The following is a 12821-nucleotide window of genomic DNA, read 5'->3' on the forward strand; positions in this document are numbered from 1 at the left end:
GAAACATTTAATTGAGATGGCTTGCTTACAGTTCAGAGGTTCAGTCCATTATCATCATGGTGGGACATGGCGGGCGTGCAGGCAGACATGGTGCTGGAGAGGTAGCTGAGAGTCCTACGTCTTGCAGGCAACAATAAGTGGTCTCAAACAACAGGTGGTATCTTAAGCATATATGAGACTTCAAAGCCCGCCTCCACAGTGACACACTTCCTCCAACAAGACCACACCTGCTCCAACAAGGCCACACCTCCTAATAGTGCCACTCCCTGTGAGATTATGGGGCCAATTACACTCAAACAACCACAGTTAGTCAAACATTCAACATGTAGATACTTAGGATGGCAGGACAATCTGAGGCTGGGCATAAGCCTGACTTCTCTTCAGGTCTTCCCAGAACAAAGCTCAGTAGAGTTGACTTCTTCACTTGAAGGGATTATCCTAACGGGGTTTGAGATCAATTATACAGCAATGTGGCCAAAGGTAGTAATTCTGTGCTATTGAACAAACATCTAAAAGAAATAACCAGGGCTGAAGCTATGGCTCAGGGGTTAAGAGCACTTGTTGCTCTTGCAGAAGATCCAGGTTCAGTTCTCAGCATCCACACAGCAGCTCACAAATGTGTGTAACTCCAGTTCCAGGGGACCCGACACCCGCTCTGGCCTCCATGGGCATCAGGCATGCATGTGGTACACATACACAAGCAAGCAATAAAAAAAAAAAGAAAGAAAGAAAAGAAAGAAAAGGAGGAACACAATAGAGTCAGGGAGCTAGGCTTGGTAGAACACACCTGTAATTCTAGCACCTAGAAGATGAAGGCAGAAGGATCAGGAGTTCAAAGTCATCCTAGGCTATATAGCTCAAGGCCAGCTTGGGCTACATGAGACTCTGGCTCAAAAGGACTAAGAAAAAGAAGGAGGAGGAGGAGAAAGAGTAGGAGGATAAATAAGAAAAGAAAAAAGAAACAAGACAAACTAAGTGGATTCACTTTCAAGCTGATTTAATGTCTCCCCCTGGTATTCCATGGACACCGTGGTATTCCATGGACACCGTGGTATTCCATGGACACCGTGGTATTCCATGGACACCGTGGTATTCCATGGACACCGTGGTATTCCATGGACACCGTGGTATTCCATGGACACCGTGGTATTCCATGGACACCGTGGTATTCCATGGACACTGTGAATTCCATGGACACTGTGGTATCCCATGGGCACTGTGGTATTCCATGGACACCGTGGTATTCCATGGGCACCGTGGTATTCCATGGACACTGTGAATTCCATGGACACCGTGGTATTCCATGGACACTGTAGTATCCCATGGACATTGTGGTATCCCATGGGCACTGTGGTATTCCATGGACACTGTAGTATCCCATGGACATTGTGGTATCCCATGGACACTGTGGTATTCCATGGACACTGTGAATTCCATGGACACTGTGGTATCCCATGGGCACTGTGGTATTCCATGGACACCGTGGTATTCCATGGACACTGTGGTATCCCATGGGCATTGTGGTATCCCATGGGCACTGTGGTATTCCATGGACACTGTAGTATCCCATGGACATTGTGGTATCCCATGGGCACTGTGGTATTCCATGGGCACTGTGGTATTCCATGGACACCGTGGTATTCCATGGACACTGTGAATTCCATGGACACTGTGGCTACTGTGTGTTGTTCAGACTGTATTTGATCCTGTCTGTCCTGGAGCAGGAGTCAGTGAGATGAAACATGTTAACAGCTATGTGACTTTTGACTCTCAAGACATGTCTCTGCATGGAGAGAGACCTCTGCTTCCTTTGCTAAGATAAGTTCATTTCATTAATGCTGTGGTTGCCCTTTCTGGAGCATGTGAAGGCAACTACTTTGACAGTTACTGAAAAGGTCAAACATAAAATTCCACATGACCAAGCAATTCCACTCTACCTAAAAAAATAGAAAGCAGGTATCCAAACAAATACAACCACACAGATGTTCATATTGACACCATTTACAACAGGTAAAAGGTGGAAACAACCCAGGTACTTGTCAGTGGCTGGCTGGATAAGCAAGCTGTGGGTGAAATATACAGCGTAATAGTAATCAGTCAAAACTGTTAGAATTCCTGGCCACTCCCCCAGCTACGTGACCACACATGTGCTGTCCAGTAGCCAGGCAAGATGCTTAGTCATCCCAGGGTCTACATAATCCATGTGCAGTGTGATCATGCAATCTATGCTCATGTGTGGTGTAGCTACGTAAGCCACATGCGCATGTGCAGGGGAGACCTATAAAAAAGTGGTCCCATCTATTCCTCCCCTCTCTTCCTGCACGATCATTCCATAGGCCTAAGCACCCCCTTCTGCCCCCTTCCCTTAATAAACTCTTATAGTAGGCTTTGTTGTACCTTATGGCTTTTCTCGCATGGTGAACAGCGCTGCTTAATGAATAACATGGCACCGCTTAATAAATAACAAAAACAAGGGGGAATGGAGTGCTGATGCCTGCTATCATGTAGACAGACTTGAAACTGTTCTATATGAAAACCAGACATAAGAGGTCACATACTGTGTGAATGCATTTGTATACAGAGTAGGTAAATACAGAGACACGAAGAAGATTGATATGCAAGGCATTGTGGCTATCACAGAACTTCTTCATGAGTGACAGCACTGTGAATGCACCGGATGCCCCTCCTCATTTTAAATGTCTGACTTAGGAGGTGAAGGCAACTGTGGAGAAGCACATGTCATTCTTGTCTTGAAGCACTGTGCACTCAGAACACCGTGCAGTCCAGAGCAACAGGACTTGGAGCCTCGGGGGCAGAAAACAGTTCGCACCAGATCCTGAAGGGAGACTGCTCCAGCTGCCTCAGACACAGCAGACTCACACACAGGAGCCCGACCGGACAAGAATTATAGCCAGCCCTCATATTCGTTGGGTGCTATTTCAAAACAGAAGAGCCATTCATTTCTCGGACAGCTACAGAGCTCGGGAGCAATATTTTTTCATGCTTCACACACAAAAATGTACTTTCCATAGAAAATTGATATATTGCTTTTTATGAAAAGAAATGCAATTGATGATGTGCCCAAAAAAACAATCCATTTCTGTTCATGTTTGTTTGAATTTAAAACATTTGAAATTACATTCTCTCTCTCTTCTCCCTCCCTCTCTCTCTCTCTCTCTCTCTCTCTCTCTCTCTCTCTCTCTCTCTCTCTCTCTGTGTGTGCGTGTGTGTGTGCATGCACACACACACGCACACACACACACACACACACGCACACACATGTCATAGTATGCATGTGCAGGCCGAAGGACAATCTGTAGGAGTCAGTTCTCTCCTTCCGACATGTGGGTCCCGGGGATCGAACTCAGGTTATCAAGCCTAGAAGAAAATGTTCTTTGCCCTCTGAGCTACCCTGCCTGCCCTGCATTGACCTTCTTAATGTAAAAGTAAAACTAAGAATTTTCTACTTCTCAGGGTCAAAGAATGACAAGATTTTCATTCATTACAAAATCAGAAAGGCAAGAATAATTAAGGCATTGGGAAGTAAGGCCAGTGAGCGCTGGAGGCCAGGGTAGGGGGTGGGGGCGGGGAGAGAAGAGGAGCAATGGCTGGAATTTAGAACCTACATTTGAGGTACTGGACGTGTCATGGGGTGTTGACCCTCCACCTTCCCTTCCCTGAGGAGAGACAGAGACTTCAGGTACAATGGAGTATGTTTGGCTGCACAAATTAAAAGGGAGACTGAATTAAGACACTAAGCAAGATGAAAATGCTTCTTCAGGAGACGTTTGAGACCCAGATGAGAAGTGTTGACAGGACGATCAGGGTCACGCACAGGGGCACAGCAAATCTGAGGGGAGCCTGGGATACATGAGACCCAGTCTCAAAACACCACAAGGGGAGGGGTGGCTGGGAGGAGGAACAGGAAGAGGAGGAGGAGGAGGGGAACAGGGACTAGATGAACCCTGAAATGACCGTTTCTCTGAGTCTGGGGTGGGAAGAACAGATGAGGATACGGAGGGCAACCCCAGAACCGTGTCTCACATAATGAGAGATGCCTCCAGGCTACCAGGGTGCCTTAGCTTTCTGGGAGACTCGTGGGGCATTCTCCTCTCCTACCCATGGGACTTTGCCCCAGTGTTTACCACAGAAGTTTACCTCACCTTGTGGTGTTTTGAGACTGGGTCTCATGTATCCCAGGCTCCCCTCAGACTTGCTGTGCCACTGTGCGTGACCCTGATCGTCCTGGCAGAACCATAAAGCTGGCACTGGAGTTTGTCAAAAGGAACGGTGTGTTGGCTGAATTTTCAAAAGACAGTGCTGAGGGCCATTTTGCCTAGAGCAAAGATAAGAATGGTGAGGTGTCTACCGAAGTCACCCTTCCTCATCATTAACGCTAAGAATCAGAACGTTGCCAGCCTGTTAGGCATATTAGACCCAGCAGAGAACCACGAAAAGGGTGTGCCTGTCTGTGTGCCCATGTAGCATTCCTTTGAGGTTTTAATAAGAAACTGAAGCTGTCTATCCACTACCCAGCTAGTGCTGGCAAGATTTTTTTTATGGAAATTGCAGAGTAAATATCTCTTCTAGCTGACAAGGGGAGGGGAGAATTAGTGGCCTGGCTGATTAGAAAAATAGAGACAATGTGATGGTCCTTCTAATGATCCCTGAAGAAGAATTAAAAAACTCTTTTCCTAAAACAGTCTTTACTAAAGAATTCCTGTTCGGCAAGAAAGACCTCCATCATATGGCCCCAGCCTTAGGCCTGTCCAGAAGATACAGTTGTAAATGCTTGCTTAGCATCCTGAAGCCATGGATGTCAGCTTTCAGTGACAGTTTCCTGCAGCAGGTCCATAGAAGCATCCTGACGTGGTCACCACTGAGGTCAGTAGGTCGCTATCCTGCTTGTTGTTAAGTGGAATGGCACCCAGACTTCCTGGGATTTTCTGTGCCTTCCTCAGCATCCTGCTCTCTCACACACCTCAGCACTTCATTGGCCGGCTCTCCCGGAAATATAGTCTATGTTTAAGATGCGAATCTTGGGTCTCAACAGGATCTGTGACCAGCAAGGTCAGCTGTTGTAACTCTTCTGTTACTTGTTTTAGACAACAACAGAACTTGAGACTCAACTTCTGTAAATATCTAAGTATATAACCCCAACACTATACTTTTCACAATTTTTTTATTAGACGACTGAACTGGATACTCTGGTAACGAATGAATGAATGTTCAAAAAATTTTTAATGATATTTTATCATATATTCTTTAATAGTCACTGCTTTTAGTCACAGTTGGGGGATACTCTTTCAAGTCTGTGATTTTAAAGGGATAACTGAAATGGTAAGAGCAAAAGGAGAAGTCTTTAAATATTTTGCTATTAAAAATTGCAAAACAAGCCGGGCGGTAGTGGCACATGCCTTTAATCCCAGCACTCGGGAGGCAGAGCCAGGCGGATCTCTGTGAGTTTGAGGCTAGCCTGGGCTACCAAGTGAGTTCCAGGAAAAGGCGCAAAGCTACACAGAGAAACCCTGTCTCGAAAAACAAAAAAAAAATTGCAAAACAAGGCCACACCATCCATACCTGCAGTCTCAGGCCATCCAAGACTGCATGATGAGAACCTGCCTCAGAGAGAAAAAAAAGGCAAAAATTTGCAATGAATTTCTGTCAACAAGAATGGCTACAAAAGATTTCCTTTGCTTGCCAAGAGAGAAGGATAGCCAAGGTGTGAGCCAGGTGCTGATGCCAGGGGTCTTTCATGGGGTTTTTCCATCTGTCAATCTCTCTGATGATGTACCCAGGTAAAGGCACATTTTGTACAAATGTGGAAGGTGATCAAGAATATTTTAGTTTTGAACTTTTCTTGCAGTAGGTTGCTATTTTCTAATTTTTGCGTTGGGGTTATCAACCAGTAAAATTTTTGGCTGAAACTGAGAAAAACTAACATGCAAAAAAAAAAAAAAGATATTTGAATTCTGCACACATTTGGTTCTGAGGACAGCACTACTGTGTGGTGGGCCACAGCTAAACCCTTGCTTGGAAAAGCGTTGGGGTTGGAGAGAGCAGTCAAGGGAAGAGCAGGGAGTGTGGAGGAGACACTGTTTTGAGATAGTGTCTCATATATCTCAGGCTGTCCTTGAACTTGATATGTTCAAGGATGACATTAACCTTTTGATCCTTCTGGATCCACCTCATAACAGGTGGTGTTAGAGGCCCGCTATATGTGTGTGTGTGTGTGCGCGTGCGCGCGCGCTCGTGTGTGTGTGTGTGTGTGTGTGTGTGTGTGTGTGTGTGTGTGTGTGTGTGTGTATGTGCATGGTTATACAAACATACATATATGTATATATATATGTGTGTGTCTTAAACTTAGGTCACTGTAGATGTTAGATGAGCACTCCAACTGGGCTGTAACTTGAACCCCAAAGGAGATGCTATTGATACCCTGCCTTATGAGTGCTTTATTAGAAAATAAACATGGACCCTGGAATGAAAGTTGCTATTATGGACTCATCTGATTACATATTTTCTTTTATATTTTTCAAGCCCAGAGGGTTAGGCAAGGCAAGGACAACATACTATAGCATAACTATATAACTATAAACCACTTAACAGCAGAATGAAGTTTGAGTTTAGGAGCACTTTATTACCAAGCAGACACGCTAATGAAATAAGCTGCCACACCGGAAGTCCAGTTAATAAGAAGTAAATATATAGTGTTGATACTAACACAAGCACTCTGCGAAACAAAAACAAAAAAACCTTCATTTTATTCCAGTACTACTTTGATATGTTCATCAAATTGACATTTTCATACTTCCTTAGTTATGAGAGGTCATTTTAACTAAAGCAGTAGTTACAAAGGCAAGATTATAAACTCAAATATTTGAGCAACAACGTGTATAACATTTGTCTTTACAGCTGTTCCCTGTCTTTAAGGAGCAAAGGCTGCAGGGATTGACATGTGAACTCTGGGACTACTTCTGGGCGGGAAAGGTCAGGATGTGGAACAGTCAAAGTCACACGATACAGTCAGTGTTCAGGAGTCTAGCGCCAAAGCTGCAGCCAAATGCCAGGCTTGTTTCTATATTTACTTTTCACCCTCAAAGAAAATTATAGTACCATACCCTGGAGTAACCAACACAGTTCTCACCAAATGATCAAGAAAACAGAGAATAACAGGTAATGAAATGTATTAACAAACAAAAAATTGAAAATTATAATTGGTTCATTCTCTAAGAAGAAAAAATGAGAAACTATCACCCAGAGAGCAAAAGACAAACAAACAAAAAAAGGAAATACTGAATTTAGACAAAAGGCAAGTGAGTCTGTCTGAAGCCATGACTGAAATGCAACTATTTAAAGGCTATCCTAAGTCCCCAGCACTCAAAATCAGTCCTTCAGTGTGAAAAGAACCCTAGGAAACAAGGAAGCCATGGGCTACAGAGGCCCCAGGAACACGTCCTGTCACTGCTGGGGTTGTGGAGGAGAAGCTCCAAGACAAATCTAGGGTTGTACATTATTATGAAGGATACCACAGGGGGTGTGGGAGGGCATTGGTTTCTGGGAATTTTCACTGGGTTATGCCTTCAAACAACCAGGGGCAGCCAAGTGAAATACTGTGATGCATCCTATTGGTAGCAAGGCTGGTCAGTGAGGAAGAAGACATGCTGAGCACAGGAGGAGGGACCAGATGCAGCGTTAGTAGTGAGGCATTTATGCAAGGATATATCTGTAATAGGGCCCCAGACTTAGTACGCCCCAAGACCTTAGCACAACTGACTTCGTGATGGAAGTGCCACTCAGGCTGTAAAACTTAGCATATAGACAGCACCCTGCCAAACTAAAACAAAGTCTAACCCATCAAAGTCCATTATGTTGCGAAAAGTCCATAGTATGGGAAAGTCTCTCAATGTACTAACCTTGCTTTTTGGCTTCTGTAGTTCTGCTTCTGGCTAACTGTTCTTGTTGACTAAAGTATGTCAACCCAGAACATGGTTTTTGTGCTTAAAAGCTCACCTTGAGAAAGGCTCGGGGCTACACTGAGATCCTGAACACCCAGTGTAGTTGACGGCTTGTAAAGACTTCCTTTTGGCTTAAACCATGTCTGAGCAACCTTCTCTGGGGAATACTCCACAGCATATCCAGAGTTTTTCCAGGGATTAAGACAAAATGAGGACCAATAATTGAAGAACTAGGTCACAGAACCAGAAGTAGAATCAAGTCTAGAGCATCATCCACTTCTCAAATAAGAACGGTAAATCCTGGAGAGGAGAGGGCCTGATGCATGACTCACTTTTAGCTTTGATGGATTCCTCATTCCCCATAATTTTGAATGGATTGGTTGGTGGATTTTTTTTTTTTTCGAGACAGGGTTTCTCTGTGTAGCTTTGTGCCTTTCCTGGAACTCACTTGGTAGTCCAGGCTGGCCTCGAACTCACAGAGATCCACCTGGCTCTGCCTCCCGAGTGCTGGGATTAAAGGCGTGCGCCACCACCGCCCGGCTGGTTGGTGGATTTTTAACTTGTAAATGTGACTTTGTTTGGGAAATGGTGTTTGCAAATATAATTACATTAAGGATATTGTGGCAAGACCATCCCGGACTATCTGGGTGGATCCTAAATATGATGACAAATGTCCCTGCAAAAGAATAAACAACATACAAATAGGAGTTGCATGAAGTTGGAGACATAGGAAAGAAGTGGAGCAGCCACACCCCAGTTAACAGCTGGATATACCCACATGTGGAAGACACAAGGGACGAATCCCCACCAGAGCCTTTGGAGAGAGCATGGTATTGCCCACATCTTGATTTCAGACTTCTCGCCTCCCGAACTCTGAGAGAATACATTCCCGTTACTGTGAGTCACAAAAATTGTTACTGCAGCACTAAGCTAATAAACTACATGTTTAAAGCCTCATATGACTTTGAATAGCAGCATTTGTCTTTGCAGCCCTTCCTCAACACACACACACACACACACACACACACACACACACACACACACACACAATTTTACCAACTGAGAACAAGGACACACAGGACAAGCCTTTATCCACACTTGCTCTTTAGGTTAATCTCTCTCTAGAATCCTAGGTTTAGGGGTTATCTTTGATAGCTACAAGAGTGACAAAAAATGGCAAATACAAGGGGAAACCAATTATTTTTTCAAAATAATATTTTTAATGTTTCTTTGAGAATTTCACATCATATACCCCAGTCACACTCACCTCCCAGTTCTTCCATGTTCGCACCTTGACCTTGTGACCCCCCCAAAATAGAAATAACAAAAACGTCCAATTTGTATTGCTCATAAACTCACTGAAGCATAGTCAAACTCCCCGTGGCCAGCCCCCTAAAGAAACTGAGTCCTTCTCCACCATCAGTTGTGGAGAGCGACACTTCAGCATCCTTATCACGATTTTAAGAGTTCTCTTTGATGGATTCCTTTTTAGAATGTTACTTTTGGAGGTGGGGATAGAGGGGAAACTCATTATTAACTAGGATTTGTTTAAAGCATTTCCCCCCAAAACACAGGAGACTACATTCAAATTGAGTAAGAATATGGTATTTTGGTAAGAATATGACTAATTTGCTTTCTTGAAAATCTCTTGCTCACCCAAGTCTGGGTTCATATTGCCCCAAAGAAGGCCAGTCTATACGTTGGGACTATATGCAAGCATCTCCCCCAACAGTTGGATGTATTACTTGACTGAGCTTTTGAGAACGGAAGGGTCTCATAATTTGGAGGTGTACTAATGCCTTATGAATTACTCTTGTACGTAAAGCAGCCTTCAGTTGATGACTTCACCCACACTAGGGCTGCTGCAGAGTTCTCCAAACTTACAATTCAGCTCTTTTCAGGGTGGGTTCTGTGGTGGCTGTTCTTGGTTGACTTGACTGCATCTGGAACTAATTAAAACCTAGGTAACTGAGTACACCTGTGGGGGATTATTTTCTTAATTAAATCACTTGAAGTGGGAAGAACACTTCTAACTGGGATCTTTGAGGTAGGCAGATCCATCTTTAATCTGTGCCGCACCTTCTGCTGGCAGCCGAGGTAAGGACACAGAAGAAGGAAGCGTGCTCTCTGCTCACTTGCCCTCACCCCCACTAGCCAGTCCATTCCTTCACTGGCATCAGAGCCTACTTCTCCAGGATTCCGGCATAGACTGAAGACCGGGTGAGACATGCAGCCTTGTGGACTGGACAACGACTGGATTCTTAGACTTTCCGTTGTTGGGTTAGCTGGATGGCAGCCTGTGAGTCATTCTAATAAATCCCCTTTCTATATGTATGGAGAGTCATTCTCTAAGTTGTGTTACTCTAGAGAATCCTGGCTAACACAAGTTCTTTGTTCTGTTCACTGATGTAAGCACTGAGTCGAGTGCCTAGCACTTAATAAGTCTTCAATATTTGTCGAATGATTTAAAATATACTCAAAACCTCACTCAAAGAAAACCAAAATATGTGGTACTCCCTCAAACACACTTTATTTAAGAAACACAATTTAAAAGCATATGTTATTAGAGCTGATCATACATACTTCTGTATTATGAACATGTTCTAAATCCTCAATTAGTGAATGATATCTGCAGCCTTTTCCCTTATGCTTCCTAGTGACACTTCAAAACTGTCACCATTCACCATTCATGTCTTTTTATTAACACTGACAGCTCTCATTGCTAAGAGGAATGGTGTTGGGGTGAAGTCAGTATAATCCAGGCTTTTTATACCACTGGAAAGATTCAAATAAACCCTTATCCAGGAAAATACTGTCATCTTCTGTTTCTCAAAAGCAACTGACAGTGACGGACCTAAAACAGTGATTCTTCTGCACATTTCCTAACGAGGGTCACTTTATAGATGCTCATACTAATTTCAGCTTCTTGCTCTTGTGACTGTTTCACGTAGGTGACTGGACTTGTGCCCGTTTTCTAAAAGACTTCTGCTAGCCACCAGGAAGCAGAATAGAAACAAAGTGTACTTAGCAGTGGGTGTGATGCTGGGGCTCCCCTAAAAAGAAACGGAGCTGAAGACTGGTCCCAAGAAGATGGGTGCTTTGAGGGGTATGTGCAGTGAGAGACCCTGCAGCACTCATCCTAAGTGGGAACCCTTCTTCCCTCGAGGCTGGGGATCCATGTGGAAAAAGAGGCGGAGGACTGTCGGAACCAGGGGTGACGGTTGACTCTAAGAAAACAGTCTTTTCCAAGATACGCCAGGGCTGGTGCCCCTATGGACTCACAGAAACTGTGGCAGCAGCATGCACAGGGCCTGCACAGGTTCAAGCCAGAGTGGGTCCAGCTCTGAAAGGGAAAAGTGCACATGGGGTCTCATTCCTAACCAAGAAACTATCTGTAATTGATACCTGCTAGCAAAGAAAAAATTAGTTTCCCCTAATGGAGTCTCACTGGGTATATTAACCACAAGGCAGACCCCCTGCCAGGAGTAGTTGGCCAACACAAAACAAATTCTGATGCGTAAATCTAATTAATCTTATCAATAAAAACCAGGAGTCAGATATTGGGGTAGAGAAGCAGGGGAGCAGCCACCAGTGACTTTCTACCTCTTCTGTTCTCTGACCAAAAGGCCAGCCCTGCCTTACCACTTCCTGTCCCTTTCTCTACAGTCCTCCAGACCTCTATGGTTAACTAGCGGCTAGCTTCACCCTCTGACTCCAAGCAAGATTTATTTGTCAAAACACAAACAAAATATCACACAACAAAACTATGTCATTTTTGTAGACCTTTGTCTCATTTTACTGTTTGGGCTTTTTTTTTGTCTTAACTGGTCTTTGGCTGGTTTATTTTGATTTCCGTTTTTGTGGTTTTGAAATGGACCCCCTAGATGTTCATAAACAGATGAATGGATAAGGAAAATATGGAACAAATACACACGGGATTTTCTTCAACCATAAAGAGAACTGAAATCATACCGTTTGCAGGAAAATTGGTACAACTAGAGAGCCCATGGGACAAGAGGGGCTGAGGAGACCGGTGAACTAGTGAGGGTGGTGAGCACTTGGCCTCTGAGCCACGGAAAACAGGCAAAAGGAACAGCTGATGAGAACTGGAGCTGTGGAAGGGATGGCCCCTCCCTCCCTCCCTCCCTCTTTCTTTCACACTCATGCACACACACGCACATGCACACACACACACACACACACACACACACATGCACACACACACACACATGCACACACGCGCGCACACACACACACACACACACACACACGTTTTTAAAAAACTAGACAATCAATGCAGCAAGTGATTTTTTTTTTTTTTCAAGTATGGATTCATAGTGCCACAACACTGCATTCTCTCTAGTAGGTACCAAGGGTTGCCTCTTTACAACCTGACCTCTCTTGATGAGGAATATATGCTGGGGGATGGATTGAAGATCTCCGAGAAGAAAACTCATCTTAAAGAAAAGAGCAAGGAGGAAACTGGCTTGAAATAAAATCTGAGTTTCCTGATTTGGGAATATGATAAGTAACCACTGGAAACTACTTAGCTAAGGAGGAATTCTAGACTTAATTGAGGCGGGATGAGGCATCCATTCAACAAATCCCCTAGCTTCAGAAAGTGTCGGGAACTTGTTACACACAGGATGTAACGGACCGTACTTAGTCCTTCTCTCCCCGCCCCCACCCCAGGGTTACAGTCTACAGACAGATATTTAAAATGACTGCAGGAGCTGAAGAGGTAGAGGAGTCAGTACAGTGCTTGCCCTGCAAGAAGAGGACCCGGGTTTGTTCCCCACCATTTACATAAAGCGCTGGGTGTGGTAGAGACAGGGGATCCCCGGAGCTTAGTAGGTAACTGTC

The 12821-nt window shown here is 44.3% G+C and overlaps 1 pseudogene; it reads left to right on the forward strand.

Moving 5' to 3' along the window:
- The first annotated feature begins 4047 nt into the window (after positions 1 to 4047).
- LOC131920850 (peroxiredoxin-6-like) lies at positions 4048 to 4915 on the forward strand (annotated as a pseudogene).
- The last annotated feature ends 7906 nt before the right edge of the window (positions 4916 to 12821 follow it).

This window comes from Peromyscus eremicus, chromosome 10, assembly GCF_949786415.1.
Source record: "Peromyscus eremicus chromosome 10, PerEre_H2_v1, whole genome shotgun sequence".
NCBI classification, from domain to species: Eukaryota; Metazoa; Chordata; class Mammalia; order Rodentia; family Cricetidae; genus Peromyscus; species Peromyscus eremicus.